We start from the raw sequence: 27265 nt of genomic DNA, 5'->3' as shown, positions 1-27265 counted from the left end.
AACCTATCAAAAGATGAAATTACGGTTTTTGACAAGCCATCCACATTTCGAAACCAAGGTGAATGAAATGAAAAAAGGCTTGCAAAAAAATACAATGAGAGCGGCAAAAGCGGTGGCGCCAGTAAAAAGCGTGGAAAATTGGAAGGTTTATTATCTCTTAAAATAAATCGTGGTTGCCGTATACTGTACTCAGTTGATGAGAAAAATAAAATAATTAATTTAGAAAAAATAGGACGTCACGAAGACGTCTATTGAGAAAACTGCAGGGGTTGGTATGATATGGGGAGACTTGTAAGGCCAAAAGAATGGCATGACATGATGTGGCATGGCGTAGCGCAGAATAACGTATCGTGGCACAACGTTGCATGGCGTTGCATGGAAAATATTGTTAATAGACATAGCAGCCGAAAAATGCGATTAATGATAAATAAGGATATAATAATGTTGGCGTACAATCATATGAACTTCTGGATTGTGAATGAAACCACAACCTATCAAAAGATGAAATTACGGTTTTTGACAAGCTATCCACATTTCGAAACCAAGGTGAATGAAATGAAAAAAGGCTTGCAAAAGAAATACAATGAGAGCGGCAAAAGCGGTGGCGCCAGCAAAAAGCGTGGAAAATTGGAAGGTTTATTATCTCTTAAAATAAATCGTGGTTGCCGCATACTGTTCTCAGTTGATGAGAAAAATAAAATAATTAATTTAGAAAAAATAGAACCTCACGAAGACGTCTATTGACAAACTGCAGGGGTTGGTATGATATGGGAAGACTTGTTAGGCCAAAAGAATGGCATGACATGATGTGGCATGGCGTAGCGCAGAATAACGTATCGTGGCACAACGTTGCATGGCGTAGCATGGAAAATATTGTTAATAGACATAGCAGCCGAAAAATGCGATTAATGATAAATAAAGATATAATAATGTTGGCGTGCAATCATACGAACGTCTGGATTGTGAATGAAACCACAACCTATCAAAAGATGAAATTACGGTTTTTGATAAGCCATCCACATTTCGAAACCAAGGTGAATTAAATGAAAAAAGGCTTGCAAAAGAAATACAATGAGAGCGGCAAAAGCGGTGGCGCCAGCAAAAAGCGTGGAAAATTGGAAGGTTTATTATCTCTTAAAATAAATCGTGGTTGCCGTATACTGTACTCAGTTGATGAGAAAAATAAAATAATTAATTTAGAAAATATAGGACGTCACGAAGACGTCTATTGACAAACTGCAGGGGTTGGTATGATATGGGGAGACTTGTTAGGCCAAAAGAATGGCATGACATGATGTGGCATGGCGTAGCGCAGAATAACGTATCGTGGCAGAACGTTGCATGGCGTCGCGTGGTATAAAACTGATTAAAAGTTAAAATGTGCTTGGCTCCTTCATTATATTATGCATGATTAGTAGTAGGCCACGCGTTATAGGGGGCGGAAGTGACGTCATCATGGAAAATTAAAGGGTGCGTTTTTCTGCCCGGGTGGAAAGCGGAAATATGTCGTAAACCGGAAGTTGCTTATTTCTGCCCACCCGTAAACCGGAAGTTGCTTATTTCTGCACACCCGTAAACCGGAAGTTGCTCTGTTCTGCCTGCTTTCAAACCGGAAGTTGCTTTTTTCTGCCCGTATGCTTGTTTCTGCCCGTATATAGTTGTCGATTTTAGTTCCGGTTTCTGTTTATTGTTTAATTTATTAGTTTTTTGAGCGTGGCAACACTTATGATTTTTAATATTAGTTTTTAAGGATGGCAGTACTTATAAACTTTGTTATTTTGGGGTGAATTCGTATATTATGAAGTATAATGAAGTAATGACATCTTTTATTACATAATAAATAAATGATATCACGCACATGCTTTTACTCTAATGGCGCCATTTATACTTAAATGTTAGAAAAAGAATATATTAATAACTCTTCATTTTAGTTATTTCTTAACGTAAATATAGTTGATATAAATAACTATAATTATTATTATCCTAATCAAAATGAATTTATTAATATTCAATAAATTGAATTAATATTAAAAGAAAAATTGTATTTATTAAGTATGTCTACTGTGAATATTAAAATTATTAGAATTAAAGGTATATTAATTTTAAATCAATGAATATTAGTTTATAAGATTAGATATTTATCAATTGTAGATTTAATTTATCACCGTCGTTCGGATGTACGGCTATCAACGTAGTCTTGTCACTTTTGAACCCCGAAGAACGGAACTCCTAGATCTTGAGACAATACATGTCTTCGAAGAGGACTTTGCGAGTGCCCACGTTATATGAAGAGGAAAACCTCCTAGGCTTCGTCCGACGACAATTAGGGAGCTTGGTTTTGTTAAATGCTTCATCATTTTGAAAAATTCTAACATAAATAGTAGACGCGAGAATTCGTTATTCATGTGAGAATTCGTATAGTATAATGTCATCTGCTTTTAATAAAGGAAACTGTTACATAATTAGTTAAATTACGAATTTATTTATCTAATGCGTAATTTGTAACATAATTAATTAATCTATGATTTAATTATTCTATTACGCAATCACACTAATGAGGGAAAAATTCATTTGATATTAGTAATGATTGGTTTTTAGTTGAAAACTGGACAGATAACTTTGGTTACTCCAAATATTTAGTTAGCCGCTATTTTGCATGATTTTCAACACGTATTAATATAGATATTTAAGAAATATAAATTATATTGATTTTATTTTTATTTTTATATAAAAAAATTATTATTTAATTAAAATACTGATATATAACAGGATATCTATGGTGTTCATTCAATCATATTTTTAAATACATTAATAAACTTGTCGTATTTTTAAACTTATAAATTTGTCAACTAAACTAATTTAATTATATTAAAGTATAAAATTACTTATTTCTTAGCATCTTGAAAACAAAAAATACTTGAATTAACATTATTTTCTGTTAGAAAAATTAATAACTACATGTTTACATTACATTATCAATTATAGATTAAATTATTTTAAAATTTGAAATGGATTATTTTAAATTTAAGAAACATATAATAGGAATTTTGGCAGCAATAAACATATTCATTTTATCATTTAATACCATAATAATGCAAATAACTTACTTTATTTTGCAAATACGAGTAAATTCCAAAGTATATTACCTTTAACGAATACGTTTGGGCTTATCCACGCTTGATCAATTAGTCATATTATAAAGTACAACATAGTGCTTCATACTTACTATAGAACGTGGGAGTAGTATACTGCGCGGTTCGTGCTACGAAAGTGACGTCATCACACAAAGTCAACCGGAGCTTATTTCTGCCCTAACCGGAAGTTGCTTATTTCTGCCCTAACAGGAAGGTGCTTATTTCTGCCCACCTTTATACTGGAAGTTGCTTATTTCTGTCCATCTATAAACCGGAAGTTGTTTATTTCTGCCACCTATAAACCGGAAGTTGCTAATTTCTGCTCTCATGCTTATTTCTGCCCGCTTGCAGTGTTAGTTTCGGTTTCTGTTTTTAATTTAGTTAGGTTTGTTAAATATTATTTTCATTTATTACTTTTTTAAGGGTGGCAACACTTATTATTTTTAATATTGGTTTTTAAGGATGACAATACGTATGAACTTTGTTATTTGGGGAAGAAATTGTATATTATGAAGTAATGGCGTTATCTTTTATTACATAATAATTAAATGATATCATGCTTTTACTGTTGTGGAGCCATCTATGTGGGAATGTTAGAAATAAAATAACTTTAAATCTATTTTAATATTTAAATCTGCTTTAATATTATTTATTAAATATAATTAATGCTGAAGATCGAACTCACGCCAATCAAAAAGCCTTCGTGGGTCAGTAGTTGGATATCATAACTCCTGACCTACGAATGCTTGCTAAGATATGAGTAAATAAGTTGAACTTTTGCTTTCTGAACACGTGTATAAATGAAAAGGATTTGATATCGATATCATCCTACAATTTCATCGATATATTTTCCGTCGCTCCTTGACAGTTATTAAATAATTATTTCTGCCCCTCTTAATGCTATTATAACTTTCTCAGGATGGCAACGGTACTGAACACACACGTGCTAAGATTTGACGTGTTTTGTGTGATAACACAACTACTGATTACCGAGCGAGTCATTCTGATAAGATATAACAAACTAGATCTTGGTCTATGATGTGTGCGTTGAATTCAGTTCCTTTCACTTGCGCTGGTATATAGTTAAGCGTGTGACAGTTTAATATTTTTCTGATTGGTCGTTAGAGTTCATGGTTTGGCAACTAGAAGGATAGAGTGACTTAATTCCCCCTCTTATATTAGTATTTCACTTGTTCTTCTGTTGTGTCTCGATTAAGTTTTGAAAGTTTTTTGACTCACCAGGTCGTTATGGACAGATGCTTAAAAAGAAAACATGCTGAAACTGAAGTAAGTACTATTGATTTCTTTGTTATTTACTATGCTTTTAAATTTATTGTTAATAGAATTGTTTTATTGTAACTTCCAGCACTTATTCGTTGCTAAGAAGAGCATGTGACAAAACTTAGTTAACTTCAAAAATTCTTTAATATTATTTTAATCGAAAGGTGTAATTAAGTTAAGTTTAAAACATAATTATATTCCGTTAATAGTTGTTACTTATTTTATTGTTGTTCTTAGTGACTCAAAAATGTTTCTTTTTATTTTATTAGGATGAACTAAAGAGGAAAGGTTTGTTCCAGGAGGTAAACTTTCCAGAATATTACTATCCAATTGCTGAGGACTTATTCGTTTTGGCCAGCACGTATAACAAGAAATCAGCCATTCAAATACGAGGGTTTAACTGATATGGAGACTCATACTATCCTTCAGGATATGGTATAACTCTACAGCCTGAACAGTATAATGCTTGCTTCTGTCATGGTCCACCGACTTGTATCCTCGGCATTGCAGACATCAACATGGCTTTGGAAGAGATCCCTCCAGCTAATCCCCGTGAAAAATTTTATGTGCTGATGAATGACGAGAGAAAGTATCTACTAGTGGACGAATATACCTGCAGAAGTGGCCGCGTATACAAGCACGAGACGGAAATCAGTTTCAAACAATGGAGAGAACTACAGAAGTGTCGAGATAGTGTGACATTCAGGTATATAAGTTTAAAATACAGGTCCGTGGACTTTTTGAGCATTTTTCAAGAAACCACCCATCAACAGTGTCCAGTGGTTGCAAAGAATTCAGACATCAACTAAGCGAATCCTGTTATGAAAGATTGCCTGCAAATTGTGTTGTATAAACATATTGGACTGAAGAAAGTTCTGAAGCCAGTAGACAGGTCTGGTGACTTTCTTGACTAGATTGTGTGCAGTGTTCATGATTTCAATGAATCTTGCTTGGACTTACGTGTGGAGAATATTGCTCAGGATTTTAATAATGAACAAAATGAACGAAGGCTGTTTAGACAACCGCTTAAAGACTTTTTGTGTGAAGCTTTTTTAAAAGAAATTAAATTAGATGCTTTATTAACTGCTGCTAAAAATGATTTTTGCAAATAAGATAACTTAAGCTTTAAAATATTTTGTTTTTATTTTGTTGTTATTAAGTTTTAAAATATTTGTTCGGATGCGTTTCATCAAGGAATATAAGTAAATATCATGATGCTACCTCACTTGGAATAAGAGTCCCTTTCTTGAACACTTCTAATGCATTTTCACAATTCTTTTTCATCTTTTTATTGTTATTTGTGGAATGATCTATCTTCCTTTTTTCTTGAACAAGACGGTGCGCGAATGGATCGGATATGATTGAGTAAATCAGATTTTAACTTAAAAGATTCACTACACAAATTAAACTTGTGCGAAACTAAATGAGTCAGTAAGTGTCTCTTTAAATTATCATTTCGAAAAAAGGTCTTTTTACATTCTTCACATTCGAAAGTTTCTCGACTTTGCATGAGTTTTTAAAAGTCTATTCAAGTTACACTTTCGATTAAACGCCTTATCACATAAACGACATTTAAAGTCTTTTTTCATTAGAGTGAATTTTCAAATGTTGAACCAGATTTTTTTTATGCGTGAATATTTTTCCATTATGTCACATATCTACAAAGTAAAATGAACGCTGATTGAATATCACTCTACATTAACTCAATAAACTATTATAAAAAAAGTTAAAGTATTCTACAGAAAAAGATTATTTTTTTTAAATTGCTAGGGTTTTAAAGTTAATATCGATTTTTTCCATTGTTCTCTGTTATTACTTAGAACAAAATAAATAAATGATCTTTCTGTCAAATAGCAATTTTATATCACAAACAGTAACAATTTTAACTATATACGCATATTAAAATCATCAAAAGTTTTCAAAAATCCTCGAAATGTTAATATTCAACTAGTAATTTAAAGTTATACAAAATTTAACTAGTAAAATTTCAAAAATGAAATTTGCTATTTTTAACAAAAAGCAGAAATATTTCCTTAAAAGAGAAAATTTTTTGTAAAAACATAAATATTTTCTTAAAAGATAGAAAATTTTGTTAAAAAGTTTGAAACATGCTTACGAAAATAAAAATATTTTCTGAAAAAAATTTTTCGTCGAATAGAAATAAAAATGTTACAATATTTTCTGCCTAACAATATTTAAATGTAAAATTTTATAGTAATGACATGAAAGACACTAGATTTAGTTTCATACTTTTTATTTTTTTCTAAGCACAAATATGAACCACATATATATAACGCAAATATATAACACATGTATATATAACACAATATATATAACACATATATATAACACAAATATAACATTAATATAAACCACAAGTATAACACCATTTTTTTCATATAATTGATTTGAAATATGATACATAGAATAGCTTTGACAGTATTTGAGTAAATACAATATTGTCCACATACAATGGAATGAAACACTTTGGAATTCCATTGTACTTCCGTGTAGGAAGAGGTATTCATGTTGTAAAATCCGGGAGGCTTCCATTTCAGCCCGGGACTCATTGGCTAGTGTTAAATTGTGAATGATCAAAGACAGAGTTTTATGAGTCATATAGGAAGTCTCTCGTTTAACCACTACAATGAAGAGGCAATATTCGATATATGCCGTTTATTAACTATTTTAAAAGTATATAGTCTATTAACTATTTTGCAAGTCTTATGTGGGTTTTAGGCTCTAGATTCTTACCGTCAACAGTTCGAAGTTTGTCTTTACATAAATTTTTTTTTTTAAATTCTATATTTCCACTTTTGTTTCATTATGGATTATTTAAAATCTTGAAATATTAACATCTTTCATCTTTTGATCAATTTGAAAGTACAATGCAGTATGTTTTCAAGTAAAAATATATAAGCAAATAAATTTGAAATTCATAAAGCAACAATAATAAAGTTAATTTTTCTAAATATTATAGAATTTATAATTTGACACTTCCTTAAACACTATTAATTTTTAAAAAAAATATTACAATGATTAAATATGGTTGAATCTTATGATACAATTTTAAGTGAATTGTTGAAACTTTTTTAAAATTGAACATGAAAAACAATAATTTTTAAAATTAAATTAGTTCTTCAAAAAGTCCATTTTGTAGAATGGGACTTTTAAATAAAAGAATAAATGTAGTGATGCCATATATATTTAAAGTTTGTTTTGAGAAATTTTGTCACTAACACCGTATTTTTTTAAAAAATTTTAGTCGTATTTCTTATTAGCAATGAAATCAAACCGTGATCATTGTGATTTATACATTACATTGAGGTAACAATGACGCAAGCTTGAATCCCGTCACGGCAATAATGCTTTTTAAAGTAATATCAAAACATTAAGATATTAAAATGCTGCACCAATATACTCTGCCCTACAGTAATGGAAGAGGTATTTTCAGTTTTTGAAAATTTTTAAAATTTTTGAAGAAAGCTCAGAGGTTTAATATATAATTGTTTAGTTCATGTGATTTTTTAAATTTTGTAAGCCTAGCATAAATATTTATCCAGATATGCAAAAATTTAAGAAAACTAATTTTTTTTGTCTGTTCTAAAAAAAAATTTATGGATCAATTTAAAATTGAATCCAAAAATTATGTTTTAAAATTTGAAAAAGTTCTCTTAAAACTAATCAAGATCTGGGTACTAAAAGTGTTTTTCCCCATAATTTTGTAGAGAACCGTATTTGGAAAGTAATGAAAAATTATTATTTGAATATCTTAAAAAAGTAAATTGTTTCGAGTAATTTTCTATGTAGTTTTTGTTTTTTTTCAAATTGAAGGTCAAGGAACTAAGGGGTTTTACACAAATTTTGTTTCGCAGAATAGCAAATGACAGTACCTTACAACTTGACCTACAACTTGACGTGGACACAGTGCAACAAAATAAGATTTGTGGAAAACCCCTAATCATTTTGTGCTTTATTTTAAAAAGTACAAAAATTACACAGGTATTTGCTTGAAACTTTTTACATTCTCTAAGATATTCAAATAAGACTTTTTTTTAATTAATTGCCAAATAAGATTTGCTACAAAATTATGAAAAAAATTAAAAATTTTCAAGCATGCGTAGAGTACAAAGGAATTACTTTAAATATTCATATATTGCATAGTTTTAAGCGAACCTTTCTCAAATTTTGAAAAAAAGATTTTGTATTTAATTTTAAATTGCTCCAGAAATTCTGCTTAATTTTAATGAATATTTTTAAAGCTATAGCTAAACAACGTTAGACAACAAAAAATAAAAAAATAAAAAAAAACAATTTTTTTTTTTTATAAAAAAAGTCCATATCTCTATAAATATTTAAGCAAGAATTATGAAATTTATGCGGTTAGGAATGCATGAAGCAGCTATAATAAAGTTAATTATATTAAATATTATAGAATTTAGAATTCGACACCTTAATACTATTAATTATAATAACTTCCTTAAATACTATTAATTTTTAAAAAAAATATTATAATGATTAAATATGGTAGAATCTGATGATACAATTTTAAGTGTATTGTTGTTTGTGAACATGAAAAACAGTAATTTTTAATATTAAAATCAGTACTTCAAAAAGACCATTTTATAAAATAGAAATCACAATTTTAAAATTAAATAATTAATGTAGTGCTGCCATCTATGTTTAAAGGTTTGATAAAAAATTGTAAATAAGTCAAATGAAATTGTAAAATAAAAATTTCTATTCAGATTTCTTATTGGCAATGATATCAAGCTATGATTATTGTGGTTTATGCTTTGCATTGAGATAACAAAGACGCAGGCTTGAAATTTGTCACGCCAATACTACTTTTTAAAGTAATCTCAAAACGTTAAGATACTAAAGGGCACTATCAATATACAGTAATGGAAGAGATATTTTTAGTTTTTGACAAATTTATAAATTTCTGAAGAAAAACTTAGAAAATTATTTTGTAATTGTAGAGTTGTTTAGTTCATGCGATTTTAAAATTTTGTAAGCCTAGCTTAAATATTTATCGAGATAAGGACATTTTTATGAAAAACTAATTTTTTTGTCTTAATTTTTTTTAAATAAAATTTATGGGGAAATTTAAAATTAAGTACAAATATTTTGCTTTGAAATTTGAAAAAATTTCGCTTAAATCTACGCAAGATATGAGTACATATAGTGGTTCTTTTATACTGTGCATCTAAAAAATTTAAAAAATTCTCGAGTATGCGCAGTGCAAAGGAATTACTTTAAATATTCAAATATTGCATAGTTTCAAGTGAGTCTTTATCAAATTTTAACAAAATAGAATTTGTATTTAATTTTAAAACGCTCCAAAATTTTTTTTTATTTTACTGAATATTTTTAAAGCTATAGCAATAAAAAGAAAAAAAAAGTTTTTTTTTAATAAAAATATCCATTACTCTATGAATATTTAAGCCAGAATTACTGAACTATATGCAGTTGTTGCAAATAACAATTAAAGTAGTTGACGGAAGTTACAAACTTATTGCCTGAGTTTTTGGCATAGGGTGTATCATGATGTATGTTCCCTTTAGTAATTTATCGTCAGCCCCTAAAATCACTAAAAGCTCTTAACCTTATAACAAAGTATGAAAAATTGCTTGAACTAAATAACTTTAAAGTCACAAAATATCATTTCTAGTATTTGTTGCGAAATAAAAAAAAAAAAAACGTCAAAACGTGAAAGTGCCTCTTCCATTAATGTAGGGAAGTGTACTTGAATTACCGAATTAATTTAAATGTTAGAAATGTTCGCAAATGTTGCTTTTTTTTTAACATAATTTTTGTTTAAACATACTTTTTTTGATTACTATTGAAAAACAATAAGGAAGTAGTTTCTTAAAAGTACTATACATTTCTAAATACCCGTCTCCGGTGATAATAAGAGAGCAACTACTCGATAACATTACCATAGTTCTCTCGGCTCAGTTGCGAATAAGTTATGAAACACTGTTATCCCTTTATTGACTGATTGTACTTTCATTATTTTTATTTATTTTCTTTTAAGATCTTCCATTTAAAATAAAATCTCTAACTTACTAACTGTACTTTAAATAAAATTAAATAAATATTTAAAATTCATAGATTTTTTGCATTTAAAATTCATCAGTCAAAATATTGAGAAGACAAATGTAAGTGCTTTTTGAAAATGTGTTGAATTTAAAAAGGTAAATCATATTCAAAGTATAGTTTACTTTTGAAAGCACAAACAATAAAGTTTTTTTTTTATTCACTTATATAAAAAAAATTTGGTAAATAAAATACTTTCAACTTATAATTGAAATGTAGACCGATTCCATATGTTACTGGAATTGCGTAGACAGGAACATCTTTAGAAACATAACATTATTACATACAAATTAAAACAAGGAAAAAGAAAAAAAGAAGAAAAAACGATTTAAGGAAGAATAATATTTCTATGGTTCTATAATTCGGACACAAATTACATGGCGAAGTATTTATTTACGAAAATTTTACAGTAGTGCTGCCCTCTATTATCCAAAATAAAATAATTTTTATAATTAGTAGAGCGTGCAAAGCGACTTCTTCCTCTCTTTAATAGTTATACAAATTATTTAAATATTTTCTTAGAGAACAACTCACACACTGAAGCCGTGATCGTATAGTGGTTAGTACATTGCGTTGTGGCCGCAATAACCCAGGTTCGAATCCTGGTCACTGCAGTACATTTTATCAAAACAAAGTTCATGAACGTTGTCACAAATATAATCCTGAAAAAAATTAAAATTATTGTTCACAGACACGAAACTATACTGTTGCTATGACTGGTTGTTTTCTTTAAAGTAAACTTAAGACATGAAATTGCACAGTTTTTTTTTAGAAAGAAATAATTGGACAAAGACCAAATAAAGAAATTTAACAATCGATAATTAATTCGTGAATCGTTAAATTTTAAACTTACTTTAAAAAGTACTATGCGGAGCAATTAATTTTGATCATAAACGCATTGCGAGCTTTTTTTTTTTTTTTTTTTTACTTCGAATTTCTAATGTGTTTGAAAGTTATTGCAATTTTTAGCGTTTTTCACCTTTTTGGCTTTAAATCATTCAAATCCATTGTTGTGGAAGCATTCATTTTTCTCTCTCTAAGGCTTCATTCATAAAACTCGAGCTTGACTTAATATTAGAATCAATAAAAAATAAATAAATGAAATGAAATAAAATAAAATAAATCAATACTAGATAATAATGAAAAGAACTCTTTCTAAATTAATTTATTTAACAATATATTATTATTGTTATATAGTATAAAAAGAAACAAACTTTCATACAATTAAGGGAAATATTGACTACAAAATTCAATATAGTCTAAATAAGGGTAAAAACGGGTCATTTTTATGGCAAAAAGCAACGAAATTTTAACGCTTATTTAACGGATTTGAAACTACCACTTCAATCCAATAATAAACGTAAGCTTGAAACTTTAAAATGCTTGTAGTCTTGCAGTCTTTCCCAAAGTGTGGTACTCGTACCCCCAGGGGTACGGGAACAGTTTCGCTGGGGGTACGCGTTCTTAGGCGAAATATCTTGCCACAAACAAAAAATTAAAAAAATTTTATTTAAAAAAAAAAGCTAACCATGAAAATTTACGATTACGTATTTTTCTATTGGTTATCCTTTGCAGAGTTAACAGCTAATTATTAGTGGTGTCAACAGCCAGTGTGATTTTTTTTATAATGAAGGTTTGTCTTCAGACGGATTCTAGAAAAATAAACATGAGGAGTGTACTTTATCATCATTCTGGTTGCAAATGCAAAATATGTATCCATTCTTAACAGAAAAGGTAGTGAATTATATTTTGTCTTTTCCGACTTCATATTTATGTGAAGTCGCTTTTTCAGCATTCCTGGACATTAGGTCGGAAAAAAAAAATATTGGACGTGGAATCGCTTCTGAGACTAAAACTGACCACAAGAGAACCGAATTACGACGAACTGTTATCACAGCAAAAACAATATCATCCTTTTCACTGTTGCAAATAATCTTATTAACAAAACTTAGTACCAAAAAAGAAAAAATAAACATATTTTTTAAAAAATACATTAATTTTTTTATTAGTGGTACACAGCGTTGCGAAAAATTTAGAAAGGGTACACCAAAGTCATAAGTTTGGGAAACACTGCCTAATGGCATTATAACTTTATTTTCACGTAAATTTTACTTTTTTCTGCTGCATGGGGTATAACTCATTATTTTTCAGTCGTGACTATATCAAACACCAAAATCTATTTTTAATTACTTTATTTCTCTAACCACAAAGAAGTTTTAGTTACAGGGTACAGTTACAGTTATTAATTCGCATGGTTTTTTAGGCGATTATGTTATAACCAAATTATTTAAATTTTTATGTTATTTATGCGGTGTTGGTTTTGTTTTTGACTATTTTATCTTTCGATAAATAGCCAACTATGGATATCTTCCCATGTTGTTCGTTGGGAAAACTGTACGTTAGGAACCATCACTTTTGGTTTTAAATTCTTGGCTTTGGGACCGAAGGGTTTCTTTTGCATTCCATATTAATACGCACGCATAATTAATTATGAGTAAGTATGTAACGCATAATTAAGCATAAGTATAACGTGATATAAAGCACTGTATAGTCGCGTGGGTAGGTTAAATAAAGAGATTATTCATAATTATGTACGTGAACGTAGGTACGTAATCATAAGCAAGTATATGACGTGTAATTTATCATTAGTATAACATTACATGCAGCACTGTATTAGCCTTGTGCATACGTTAAAAAAGGAGATAATTTATAATTATGCTCGAGTTAACCATGAGACAAATGCAAGAAACTTGAATCTTTTATCTGCAATATTTTAAGAGAAAACTAAAACACATTTTGATTTCATTTATAACATCAAATGGTATTTAAGTTTAATGCAGTACAATTTTAGCTCTCGTACCTTTAGTCTCATAGACATCACATGAGTTTCAGCGCCCATCTTTTTTTCTGAGAAGTTTAGAATGATTTAAATAACAATGTTACTTTCATATTTTGTTAATAAAAACTTATTGTTAAAACTTTATTTCGAGCAATTTTTCTACCTCTCTCCCCTTTTTACAATCTGTCAAAAATATATATTGGTATGAGGTAACAATATACTTTCTAATTCTTGTAAATGTACGAAAAATCATATTTATTTTTCATTCATTTATTAAAAATAAAATAAAATTTACTTTCGTAAAACTCAGTAATTTTTTTAAAATCAAAGTATTCAGTATTATTCATAAAAACATCTTTAATTATGATGAAATGCAGCGCCGATTGCAAATGCACGTACCGATTGCTAAAATTTCATTAGCATGTGTATCTTCACAGTTCAATCGTAAAAAAGTAAATGTACCAAACACTATACGAACACGGGTGAAGTAGTCAAATATTAAAATCTTTATGTTTCTAAATTTATGCTAAATTAAATCTTGTGGTAAAGTAAATTGTTATGTCTTCAATTACGTTGCCTGAATAAATGCTAATATCAAATTTGAAATAGATTATTTATAAGCAACTAACATTTTGAATGTTACTGCAGCATGAAGAACAAACGTACTCTCAAACATATATTCTGTTTTATTACTATTTTATAGTCAGAGCTATGTTGTGAGAGTTCTGAAAATATGATACAATATTAAAATATAGAAAGATGTTTAATATATTATATTTCTACTTTTATCATAAATAAAACTTTTCACTTTATTAAGATATGTTTAAATGATATAATAAGATATGTTTAAATGTGGTTTATTAATAATTAACGCTATAATTCAATGCTACTGATTTAAGTGCATTTAACAGAATTCTTCAAAAATTTAATACATTATGTAGTGCTGCCATCTAGTGACAAAATTAGTAAAAACCTACGGAATAAAAATTTTCAGAGATTGTTTGGTATTATATGAGACAGATGGCAGCACTATGCTTTGTTTTAGGCTTATTTAAATGACAGCACTAAATCTTTTTCCATTCTTAAATTCCTTTTCTAACAGACCGTCCGAGATTAGGTAATACAGTATCATAAACATTACAACATTAAACCTAATAAATTAATAAGTCTAATTTACAACACTAGAGTAGAATACTTCTTTTTCTGGTGGGTATTATAAAGTTTTTACAAAACAATTATAAAAATTGTATAATTTTCTATCGGACAAATATTATACAGGATAAGTTTGAAGGAAATATATTTCATGCCTATATAAATAAAAACTTTTAGATTTTTTTAAACTGAAATTTAAAAAAAAACTTTTTCTATGATCTTAAATTTCATGTGATAGTTCGGATTTAGAAATTAGTTAATTTTCATTTGATTTACTTAAATTTTCAATTACTTTTACTAATGTAGTATTTATTAAAAGCTGGATATTATCAAAATACTTCAATAAAATGACTGATGAATTGAATGAAAAATGTGTTAGCTATCATTGTTTAATTTTTTAATCCCCCGATAACTACAAATGTAATTTACGTGCAATGGGATCTACTTCAGTACAATCTCTTAAACTTTCTAATTCTACTTTATGATAATTTTAAATGACATTATGTTTGTAGTCTTATATATATATATTATATATATATAAGTTCAAAATGAAGAATAAAACAAAGAAAAGTATAGAAAAATAATAGACATATGAAAAAAAGGGGGGAAATAATAAGTAAAAAAATAACAAACAACAGTTTAAAAAAAAAGAAAGAAAAAAAAAAAAGGATGAAATTTTATTTAAAAAACCGGAAAAAAAGATATAATCTTTTCCTCGTGTTTTCTTGTATTTATTTATTATATATATATATATATATATATATATATATATATATATATATATATATATATATATATATATATATATACAAATAATATATATAAATATATATATATATATATCAAATATGTGAAAATAGTCTCTCATTGAATATATTTTAAAAGCTATCACCCCATCTACTGTTGACAAGGATCTAACTCTTAAATCCTGAATATGAAACACTATTTTTTATTGCAGATTTGGATTCTCCAGAATAAAGTAACATTGTTTACGCATTTTGCTTCTAGGTTTATGCGTTACGTTCAAAAAATTTTGATCGATTTTTTTTTTATCTATTTACTTACTTATTTACTGTTATTATTTTTCTTTGTTTGAGAAAATGCAGGAACATTTTTTATTTTATTAATACTTGCCTTAAAAATAGACACTTTGAATTTTTTAAAAATTTTTTTTCGAAAAAAAATTCTTGTTACATTTTTAGTTTTACTTTTTATCATTTCATTTATAATCTGATGGGCCCCGAGTTAACACCTTTTTTAAATAGTCTGTACCTTTTTTTGATTTTCTTGTTTATGCCACCATCTGTGAAGCAAAATACATAAGCCTGTCACTCAAATAGGGTTACTTTTTTCTGGTGAATCCGAATCAGCAATACCTTTAATAAAAAATAAAGGTTTATATTTAAGAATTTTAACTTTAACCTCGCTGAGCCTCAGTTTGTTATCATTGGATAGCTTTTAAAGAATATGGAATATGCCTAGTTTCACTTTTCGATCTGATATACATTTCTCGAGATCGTTTTCAAACTCTTTTTTTTACACTCTATTGGTAATCTCAAAAGGTAAGTGGGATTTAGGTACTGTGTTTAATTGTCAAGCAACAAGTGAAACGCATTTTATTCTTCTCTATGAAATCGATATTAATATTTTTCTTAGTACACACATTTTATATTTTCCATATGTGGAGTGTAATAATGAAATCTCACTCAAAAATATAAAAATAACCCTAAGTTGGTATAAATTTGCGTATTGATTTAACCGTTAATAGGATCAATAACTTTTTTTTCCTATCAAATCAATAATAATTTACAATTTTGTGATATTAAGCATTATGTAAATGTAAAAGACATCAAAACCACGATTAAACTGAAGGTGTTGTAACTAATCTGCACATGAAATCCTTTTTAACTAGTAATCTAATCAAAGTTTCATTCAACGGAAAAATCATTAACATAATACTAACTATTATAACAATCATAACTATTAACATAAATAAAAAAGTATACTTATTAAGCTATAGTAAACTGATTGTACTTGAATCAACATTATATTTTTTACTTCAGTGTCTTTTGTTGGGTCTCTGTTATATCAAACAGACGGTCTTTTTTTTGAAACAATTTTCTTTTCTTTAATCTGCAAATTTCTCAACAAAACAAAACAATCAAAATAAGGTTCTTTCTCCATCGATATTATGAAAGATATATTCGATCTGGCTTCATCGATATCATATGTACCTGAATTTAAAAATGTGATTTCATAGGTCATATTTCAGGGATGTCATTTCTAATGAATATTCCCAGAATGTTTACGAAACCATAAGACTGGAGAAGGAATCGGAGATTCCAAAGTTATATACAGATAAATATTGAAAATAAAATAAAAAGGCGACATCAAAATCTGACGATAACTTTTCGAGCTTTAACACAAATGGGAATTTGTTAAATGTTAAAAATCTGTTAAAAGTCTGTTTATATGAGTATGAAGGTGAAAGGCGGTACTTAACAAAAAACAACAAATAACTTAAATGTACTTTGATAATATTAATTCGGATTTATCTCGATAATGATTCGTAAGCAATTGACAACATCTTTTCTTCACTTCCCTATTATTATGTGTCTCCTAATGTATTTCTTTCTTCATGTTTATGAATGTTCTAAAAAGTGTACCAATTGCAATAATAGTATCATAACATCTTTTGGCATTAAATTAAATTACAATAGAGTGTGTTACATAAACCATTAACTAAATTACCATAGTACATTTACCATATAATTACCATAACTTACATCTTTAAGTTTGTAACTTGAGTCTATTAAAGAGAGGTATCCGATAACAGCAAAAGATTTTGCTCTGACATTTAAAAATTCTTCAAAATAAAAAGTGTTGTTATAGTATCTAAGAAAAATTGCAGCGTGAATTAAAAATTTTTTGTATGCTTGATATATAAATACACCAGTTTCAATTTTCGTTGACTAGATAATTTAAGTAATGAATCATATCACAAGTGGTAGAGCCTGATTATAACTTTTGTCACAAAATTTTGTAGATTCTGGGCAAATGGTGAATTTTTCCTGGTCAAATTCTTCTTTCTGACAAAAATTGTTTTTGTCAGCTTGAAATATACTTGTATCTGCATAAACTTCCGGTTACTAGATCATTTAAGTAATGAATCATCTTAAAAGTGATACAGCCTGGTTAAAATTCCTGTTTCTTTCAAAATCTTGCAAACCCCAAGGCGAAATTTTTCATGTTTATGCTCTTATAAAACGCAAGAAAAGAATAAGTATAATAAACATATCAAGGAGAAAAATGCATCAGGAAAATAGAACAAATTTTCTAACGAAACTTTAGTGATTTTTCTCAAATTCTATGATATTTTTTACAGGTTGTCTGCCAAGTTGCCTTAATGCCAAATTGAGAGTTCACAGGTATAGATATCGGTAGTATAGTTTCTTTCTTTCTTTACTTTCTTTCTTACTTTGCTATCTTTTTGTGAGTAAGTAAATTGTTTTACCACACATAAGTTTAATGAATGTCAACACGATAGGCATTGATGGCTCATTTAGAATACACAGAGAAAAAAGTATGGCCAATTTATTAGGAAAATAGAATGGTAAAATTTACCGTGTTCCTGGCTCTATGGGGACACCAAAAAACTCGGTAGTGTTTATTTACCGAAGCGCTTCGGTAATGATTTTGGTAAAATTAACAATAAAATGTGGTTTTAAAATATGTGATACATTTGGTAAATGTGATAATTTTTTCATGATATCTTAGAGAAGCGGTTCCCGAATGGTTATGATATCTCAGAGCAGCTGTTCAAAACTCTTCCTCGGAACTGCATGGTTCCGCGGAAGAGTTGAAGGGGGAACCCCTTCAAGTGAGTCAGTACTTTTTACTACCAATGATGAATTTTAAGACCTCTGATTATATTTAGATACAATCTATAATTCAAAATTTATTTAATGTTTCGTTTAAATTTATGAAATTATTTCAAGTGACAATGGAATAAAAATGTTATTTTATTAAAAGAGAACATGATATTTCCAATAACAGTATATTAAATAAATTATGAAAACAGCAAGCCGTTGCAAAATATTATATTAGTGTTTCCTAGCGCGCTTTTCAAATCAAAACAAAACGATAAAATTCTTTAATAAAGTTTCCTTAATACCAATTTTCAACGTTTATGGCAGTTTTTTTAAGTTGTTGTCTCGAAGTAATCCATAACTAGGTTTATTTTTTTCAATTTGAACTTATATATAACAAAAATAAATTCATAACTATACTCGATACAGCACAAGGGCAGTAAATTTAACTATAGGACATAAAATCTAGTTTAAGATTATTCATAATACGATAGGAAACGATAAAAAATTTTCATTCCTCAAATTAAGCATTTTAAAAACAGTCTTTTATAGGTTATAACATTCATTAATACCTTAATAAATTGTATTAATTTGCTCGGTGTTCCGTCGAAGGAAAGTTGATTATTTAGCGTTCCCAAGCCGAAAAAAAAAAAAAAAAAATTGGGAACCGCTGCCTTAGAGCATGACATTAGACAAAGCCAATAAACATTATAGTATCACGTGTATACTTGATTTTCTGAAGAAAAAAAAACAGAGCATTTAAGGATTAAAGATTATTTTAAGTCGCTGATAAAATAATAATTTTGTAGTTAAGATTCCCATATTAAAGTTGTATTATTCATAGTTGTTTAATTTCCTTAAGTAGTTTTAAATAATTATTAGAATAACAGTACAAGAAAAACATGATACAATTTGACAATACTCTATATATTATAAAAATTTCATATACATTATAATAATATAATATGATAAGCAATAAAAGGTAGTAATATGCTTTTAAAAAAGGGCATTTAAGGATTAAAGATTAGTTTAAATCTCTTATAAAATAATCATTTTGTGGTTAAAATTCCCATTATAAAGTTTCATATGTATCATTCTTAGTTGTTTAATTTCAAGTAATTATTAGAATAATAATTACAATCAAATAATAATCAAATAATTATTAGAATAATAGTACAAGAAAAACATGATACAATATGACAATAGAATATTTATTATAACAATTCCATATACAATATAACAATAGAATATGGTAAGAAATAAAAGGTAGTAATATGCTTTCTTAAGTATTGTAAATATAAGCATTTTCTGATCGTATCTCACGAAATACTTATTTCAAAATTGAGCTGTTTGCCTTCTGGAAATATTTTATTTACAAACCAAGATACTTATAACTTTATATTTGTGTGATATATTCGGTACGTATTCAAAAAGTAAACATAGAAAATTCTTCTTACGATAACAAGATAAATAGTTAGGGGAAAAAAAGAACTAGTTTGAAGAAAAACGGAAAACAAAATTCGAACGTTTCGTTTTTTTACCGTAAATTTACCCCTTTTTCCTTCCACTTTACTTTTTCACCATTCTCAAAATGACCAACATTGCTCATGTATTTTTCCACGGCCTAGATGGCAAAAATATTCCTTTACATGTGTTCAAGCTGCACGAGAGAAAATACAATTCAAAACCGATGGAAAAACATGTATTATTGATAGAGAAACGGAGAAAACGAAATTTTCGCAACGTTGGCATTTCGAGTTTGATTCTAATATTTTCCCTCTTCTTCTTACCGCCATTTTTTTTGCCGATATTTTTCATATTTTTTTTTCTTCTCAAAAGCAGACGATAAGAAAAAAATGCGAATAGAAGCGATGCCAGAACAAAATGCATAAAACAAAGGCTGTAAAAATGGAATATTGAATGACTTTTTTGCTGATGGTGCAACAAAAAAAAGGAAGAAAAAAGAAAGATTTCTGCCTTTAAAGTGAAATAAAAAATGGAACAAAAAATATATGTCTTTTATTGTTTGCAAGCGATTTTTTTTTCGTTCTTTACTTTTGGTTTGAGACAAGTTACTTAAAACCGCAGTATCGGTTTTTAAACGCGAGTTATAAATCAACAGTTTCGAGGCATCTGTTTTAAATAGAAAGTTCACAAAATGTTCTTTTCCTTCGTCAAAGTTTCGAATATATCTGAGTTTTTGACAAAGTTGAATGTCTTTCAGCATGTGGGAATGATAATTCAATTTTCATTCTAGAAAAAAGATGAAAGCAATTTCTTCGATTTAAACGGCTATTTTTCTTATTTGCTTCATGCGAAGTCAAAGAGTTTTGCATTATTTTAAAAAAATTCTTTTATTCTTCTTTTAAATTTTAAAAACAATTATTTAAGTTTTCTGAGTAAGCCAAGTTGAAATAATCTATTTTATAAAAAATTAATATATGGTGGGAGCAATTTTTATCTATTGCTCCCATAAAAGCATTTTAAGGAGCATATTACTTTAAAAAAGGAATCAGAAAATTCTAACTTAAAAATGGCTTCTCTACTATGAGAATTAGAAATTCTTCAATTAAATTTTTTTAAAAACTTTTTGCTGTAAAAAAATATTATGTTTTTGCTTAAATGGGTGCGATTTTTTTTAGAAAACGTATGTACATTTATTATATCCTGTTGATATGCTATGTCAATTTAACGCTTTTCCTCATTCGGAAATAGAAAAGAGGCATAACAAAGATCTCTTCCTGATGAGAAATTCAGAATTCCGCATAACTTGGAAGAGATCTATCTATAAGAATCCTAAGTTGAAACAGAAGGCTACCAACCTAATTAATTTTTGAGAAGAATACGAAGAAATCCTTGTGCAGTTTTTGTGAAAAAATGACAAATTATGCAATGGTGAGCCCCAACCACTACGAAACTTGATCAACTAGCTCTGGATACTTTCTAATCAAAATGCCTTAACTAAAACAAAAATCCTTTCTTTTTTTCATTTTTTGTTCTTTTTGTCTTTGTTTTTTTTTTCTTTTTGTTTTTTTGTTGCCATTTGCTATTTTTTCTCTTTTTTTCTATCTGTCTTGTCCTCCAACCTTAACCAATAACCAATAAAAGCTCTTTTAGGGGCATGAGCTCTGAGTTAAATGTTGGAGCGTGTGTGCAGCATTAGTCTTACTTTTTGCGTGAAGTATAGAATAAAAAAATTCAAATTTAAAAAATGCCGAGCCCCGAACTAGCTCTCCTCTTCTACTTAGTTACACAAAATAAAATTATTCGGAAATCTGATTTTCACTTTCTTTAAGTCAGTTTATTTAGTCATTATTCAGTTTAATAAGGATGCATTTAAATGCATTGAAAATAACTGAAAACAATCAGTTCTAAAATGCATGTTACAATGATATTACCCAACTAAGTGACATTAAGTATAAGCAAACTGTAGCCCAATATGGTACCAAAAATTGCACAAGTCATGCTTCGATTAAATGGTACTACATAACATGCGGATAGAACAAAGTCTGATTTACTCACGACGTTTCTTGTTTGACTTATTACAGCATCGCAAAGCTTTAAACGTCTTGCATTTTCATCAAATGACTCTAAAGCACGACGGCATAGTAATTTATTACGAGACATTTCTATGGAAACTTGAGAACCAACAGCCATAGCACAAAACAAATAAATAGCAGGCAATACAATTAACTTTATGTCGTTGAAAATTGTTGAACGTTCAAAAAACATTTTGAATATGAACGCATAAGATAATCCAATGAAGAGGTGGAGTGATATGCTGATTGTGAACAGAAGAGAAGGTGCAGAAAATATTTTTTGAAGATCTTCGACGTGCTCCAAAAGGATGGAATACCTCTTGAAGAAACGCGGGGTGATCATTTCTAAGTTATCCGAGATCAATACAAAATTCAGTCTCTTTCTCCAACCAGATAGCATTCTGGAGAAATGAAAACACACGGTGCAGTACAAAACAGTAAACAATCCAGTTATCACATGGTGCATTGTACAGTATTCAACCAACTTAAAATACAAGTATCCGTTTAAAACAGATTGGGATGTGGTAATGACTGAAAAATACTTGAAGTAAGCATAGAATGTTTCATTTCGCTCAGATACTTGAAACACTATTAAAATAGCGAATAGTTGAGTCCATATGAATATTAAGATAATGGCGAAAGTTGCGAATGGTATTTCGCATTGCCTCATTGAACTGAAAGTCCGGGAGAACGGTTGCATGCGTGAGATAAGATCTCTTATCTTCTTTTGATTTCTTATTACAAGCAACCACATAGCGAAAGTTACAGTGGTGATAACTATGTTAGAAAGGTTTGATAAAACAAGCCAAGGGTCAAGGTACCACAGACACACGTGCATAGTAAAATAATCGATATATATAAGACAAAAGAAAACGATGAAGCACTTTTTAAAAAACAGCGCAATGAATTTTCTGAATTTCGATTTTTTATAAGCGAAATTTACTCCAAACAGCAGGTAAGTTATTTTGAAGCAATTACTTAGGATCATTTTATCATATGGTTGATTTTTTGCATTGAATACAGATCATGAAGCCTTGAAAAGCTATAAAAAAACTTTGTAGCCAGCAGACTAGTTTTTATTTCTAAAATCAATCAATATCATTGCTAGAATTTTTCTAAATCTCAATTTTTGAAAGGTTCTCCTATAATGAATTTAAAGCATTATCCACAATGCCTGGAAAAGTCATGAAAAATTATTTGCTGGCCAGTTGATTAGCTTTACTTCTAAAACCACCAAATACCATTGTCGAAATTTTTCTAAGTCTTAATTTTCGAAAGGATCTCCGATTATGAATTGAAAGCGTTCTCCTTGGAAAAGTCAGCCTTGAAAAAGTAATGAAAAAATTATTTGTTATCCAGCAGATTAGCTTTACTTTTAAAACCCACAAATACCATTGTCGAAATTTCTCTAAATCTCAATTTTCCAAAGGGTTCTCCGATTATGAATTGAAAGCGTTCTCCTTGGAAAAGTCTGTCTTGAAAAATCTTTGAAAAAGTAATGAAAAAGTTATTTGTTATCCAGCAGATTTGATTTACTTTTAAAACCACCAAATACCATTGTCGAAATTTCTCTAAATCTCAATTTTCCAAAGGGTTCTCCGATTATGAATTGAAAGCGTTCTCCTTGGAAAAGTCTGTCTTGAAAAATCTTTGAAAAAGTAATGAAAAAATTATTTGTTATCCAGCAGATTTGCTTTACTTTTAAAACCACCAAATACCATTGTCGAATTTTTTTTAAATCTCAGATTTTGAAAGGATTTCCCATTATGGATTGAAAGTGAATCCACAATGACTTGAAAAGTCATGAAAAAATTATTTTTTGGCTAGCATATTAGCTTTAATTTCTGAAATCACAAATGCCATTGTCGAAGTTTTTCTAAAGCTGGAAAATATAAAAACATTTAAATTCCAGCCAGGCAGTTTTCAGCATATAGTATAGTACAAGAAAAAATATCTTTATAGTTTTATCTAAACATATAATTTTAATTTCAGAGACATCCAGTTCTGTTATAAATATATTACACATTTACGTGTTTCAGAATTTGAGTGCCAGTTAAATATATCGTAGAACAACATATTTTGTTTTTCTGACAACCGCCTAGAAACAGAAATTAAAAGAACGTGTTCTAGCTAGTTTGAAAAATACAAATTAAATACTAATATAAGCCGTAACTAACGAAGGATTTTTAATTGCTTCAGTGGTATTGATAAAACTTAGGTAATAATTACCATAAATTTGCATAATACTTGTCATTATATTGTACGGTCCTTATTTTTCTTTTACTGAAAGAAGACTGGAATAAACTGAGAAATTTGTCAAAAATCAATAAAATTTCTCGTTTTGACGTGTAGTTTTATTATGCAAATTAGCTGTAAAACTAGATAAATATTTATATTATCGTAACTAGTCGTTCAGACACTTTTTTGCCCTTTAAAAGTTAATAAAAACCTGAGCACAATATTTATTCTTTTGTATGAATAGTGAAAAGGCACGAAGCTTTTTAAAAAACTTAGGACAAGTTTTTGTAATCGATATTTGAAGTTGCGTGAGTCAGTTTCACCGACTTTCAGTTAAAAAATTTTCCTAAATGTTAAAAATGTTGGTAAAGTTTATACTTTCCCCTACCATTATTATTTTTTTAATAAATATGATCAAAAACTATTTGAATCTAAACGGTTTATAGATAATTCAAAGGTAAAGATTGAAAATCCTAAATTATCATATTGTGACATTAAATGCTCCAGGGAAGGAATTTAAAAAAAAAAAATCTCAACTCACTGAATCGCTTACTATAGAGGAAAAAGATGTAATACTAGATAGATGATGTTCGAGTTGGAGCTAAACTGTGTGACTTTGAAATTGTCTGATTCAACCTATATGTTAATTGATTAATTGTGTACAATATATTATTTTCGGAAAGTGATAGATGTATTACTTTCTTTACAAATAGTCCCGCAGTGGACTGATCGTTAAGACATTTCCAGCAGATCACCGAAGTCAAGCATTGTGCGGGTGGGTGACCATTTGAATCAGTCTGCGTAGAGACTGAGGGTGTGCGGTACTGGCCTTCGTTAAACTGCTTTACCTTAAAGTTCTTGACTTCACGTGCAGGCCGTCCGGCTACCGAAGCGGGGGTGCCATCCCTTCCTCAGAGGATCAAATTTGTGATGGCATGTCTTCGGATCATCCTCGGGATGTTTCTCAGACCGTCGTCAATAGCCCATTGTGCAGCTCTAGTGCGACGTAAATGAACTACAACAAAGTACAACAACTTCTTTACAAATAATTTTTTTTCTAGAAAAGTCATGTAGTCAAGATTTCGCACTTAGGGAAGGGGAGGGGAAAGAGAGGAACAATTGTGACTGGGCCTGGGTCGGCTGTGAGTCCAACCAAAATGTTTTTAAAAAAAATATAGTTTTTACTGATGTGTGTGTTTCAAAAGAAAGTGTCAGAGATTTTTTTTAATATCTGTATAGAAACTACAATTTTATACAAAGGGTCTTCAAACATTCTACAAAATATAAAAATAAGGATTTTCTTTTAAGTTTAAGATGGGGCCCCGCAATAAATTGTGTCTTGGGGTCCGTTATTAAGCCTTGGATATAGTTATCTTCTTCTTCCGCTGCACTGCAGCTTTCGTAGGGCTGGAATAGACACACATCAAGGTGTGTGTCTATACCAGACTGGGTAATTCCCTATTTTACCCAATGAGCAGGGGTTATCAAAACGAAACAAAACCGTGATACTTATCGGGATAAATACTTATTGTTTGTTAGGGTATGAGTCTTTAGTAAACGGATACTAAGCTGAACTAAAAATTAATTTTATAACTATAATGACCTGTTAATAAGGTTAGTTTATAAACAAGAGAACATTAGACAGGTGGCAAAATAAAGCAAACTTATCTACACAGACGCAGTGAATTAATCAACAAGAAGTCAATATGCCAAGTCCTTCTTTTTGACCAATGGGGGACTGAAGTACAATGCTGAATTTAATCACTAGAAAACAGAACTAATTTCGCCAAAATCGAGGTACCTGGTTTTACCCCACTTGCCGTTTTCACCTTGCTCTCTCCTACGTATTATTTCTAATGATGATTGTTTGTTTTGACAAGCAAATGTTTTTCGTCAATTATTGAGGTCTTTTTATTATTTTATTGACATAATATGAATTTATATTTTAAAAAGGTTTAAGATATTTTGGTGTTTTTCGCCTAAACAAATAACAGATAAACAAATAATGTATAACAGAAAAAAATTTTGATGTAATGATCGAATTTTCATGCACCGAAATACAGTTGTTAAGATTTAAGGAGCCCATCTATGCTCCTCAAATTATAGTGAGATTCCCTAGATATTTTCAAGATTCTACATTTTATTTCAAATGTCTGTAGATATTTTGAAGACATAACTTTTTCTTTTTAAAGTATTTGTGCAATCCTGGCTTCATTGCCACCATCATGCGTTTGTCTTAATTACTGGCTGTATTGCGATTACTATACTTTTTTGATAGTATTATGGGCTGATTTCTGAAGGAAATAAATTAGGAAGTAAATTTGAGGGTATTTTTCATGCGTTTTAACCATACATGTTGCAGAAAGTTTTCCGAATTCCTTCTAAAGAATTTATATGAATTTTATCTACAAATAAAAAAAAAGTTTAAAAAAAAAAATTCGAGGCTTAGGGCTTAATATCTTCAGACTTTCCGTAAGACTTTTTTAGAAGAAAGCTTTCAAATTATTATTATTCGAGATTTTAAATCTTTAAATATTTTTTTTTCTAGACTGGTTTAAAATTTTGACACTCGTACTCTCAAGGCTAGCCACAATCTGTAAAATATGGTCTCGATTATTTAGTTAGGAAATCGATAGCAATGTTGAGATCCCAATGGTGTTTTTTCTTTATACGTTTATAGACGATATGTAGAATTAATTTTGAGAATATATACCACGTTTCATACTCACTTAGAATAAAGCGTTCTATAACTTGGTGTTTGTTTGAAATTAATTTTTTATGAATACATTCTATAACAAAAAAAATCGACTCATCAGGAAGGAGTTGTCCGATTGAAACGAAAATTGGTGGATATGAAGACAATGTACAGAGAAGTAAATAATTAAAATTTCAGAACAATTGAATAATTTATTGCAGAGTTACAATAACAAGTTCAAAAAGGTGTTGACCCGTCTCTAGCCTGGATACAAGCTGCCACACGGCTTGGCATAGACCGATAAAGCTACCGGATGGTCTCTTGCGGTATTTCCTGCCAAATTCGATCCAATTGTCGAACGAGGTCATCAACATTCTGTGCCAGGTGCAATCACCTTCCCATCATATCCCATACAT

The 27265-nt window shown here is 29.1% G+C and overlaps 1 protein-coding gene across 2 annotated transcripts in view; it reads left to right on the top strand.

The window, feature by feature from the left end:
* Window positions 1–27265, top strand: part of LOC107453740 (uncharacterized) — a 63975-nt gene that overhangs the window by 10590 nt on the left and 26120 nt on the right. The gene's annotated exons all lie outside the window — the stretch shown is intronic.

This window comes from Parasteatoda tepidariorum, chromosome 6 (assembly GCF_982258835.1).
Source record: "Parasteatoda tepidariorum strain Cologne lab strain chromosome 6, Ptep-v5.0, whole genome shotgun sequence".
Lineage (NCBI taxonomy): Eukaryota > Metazoa > Arthropoda > Arachnida > Araneae > Theridiidae > Parasteatoda > Parasteatoda tepidariorum.
The sequence above is the reverse complement of the archived record's forward strand: the minus strand, read 5'-3'. Positions and strand labels throughout refer to the sequence as shown.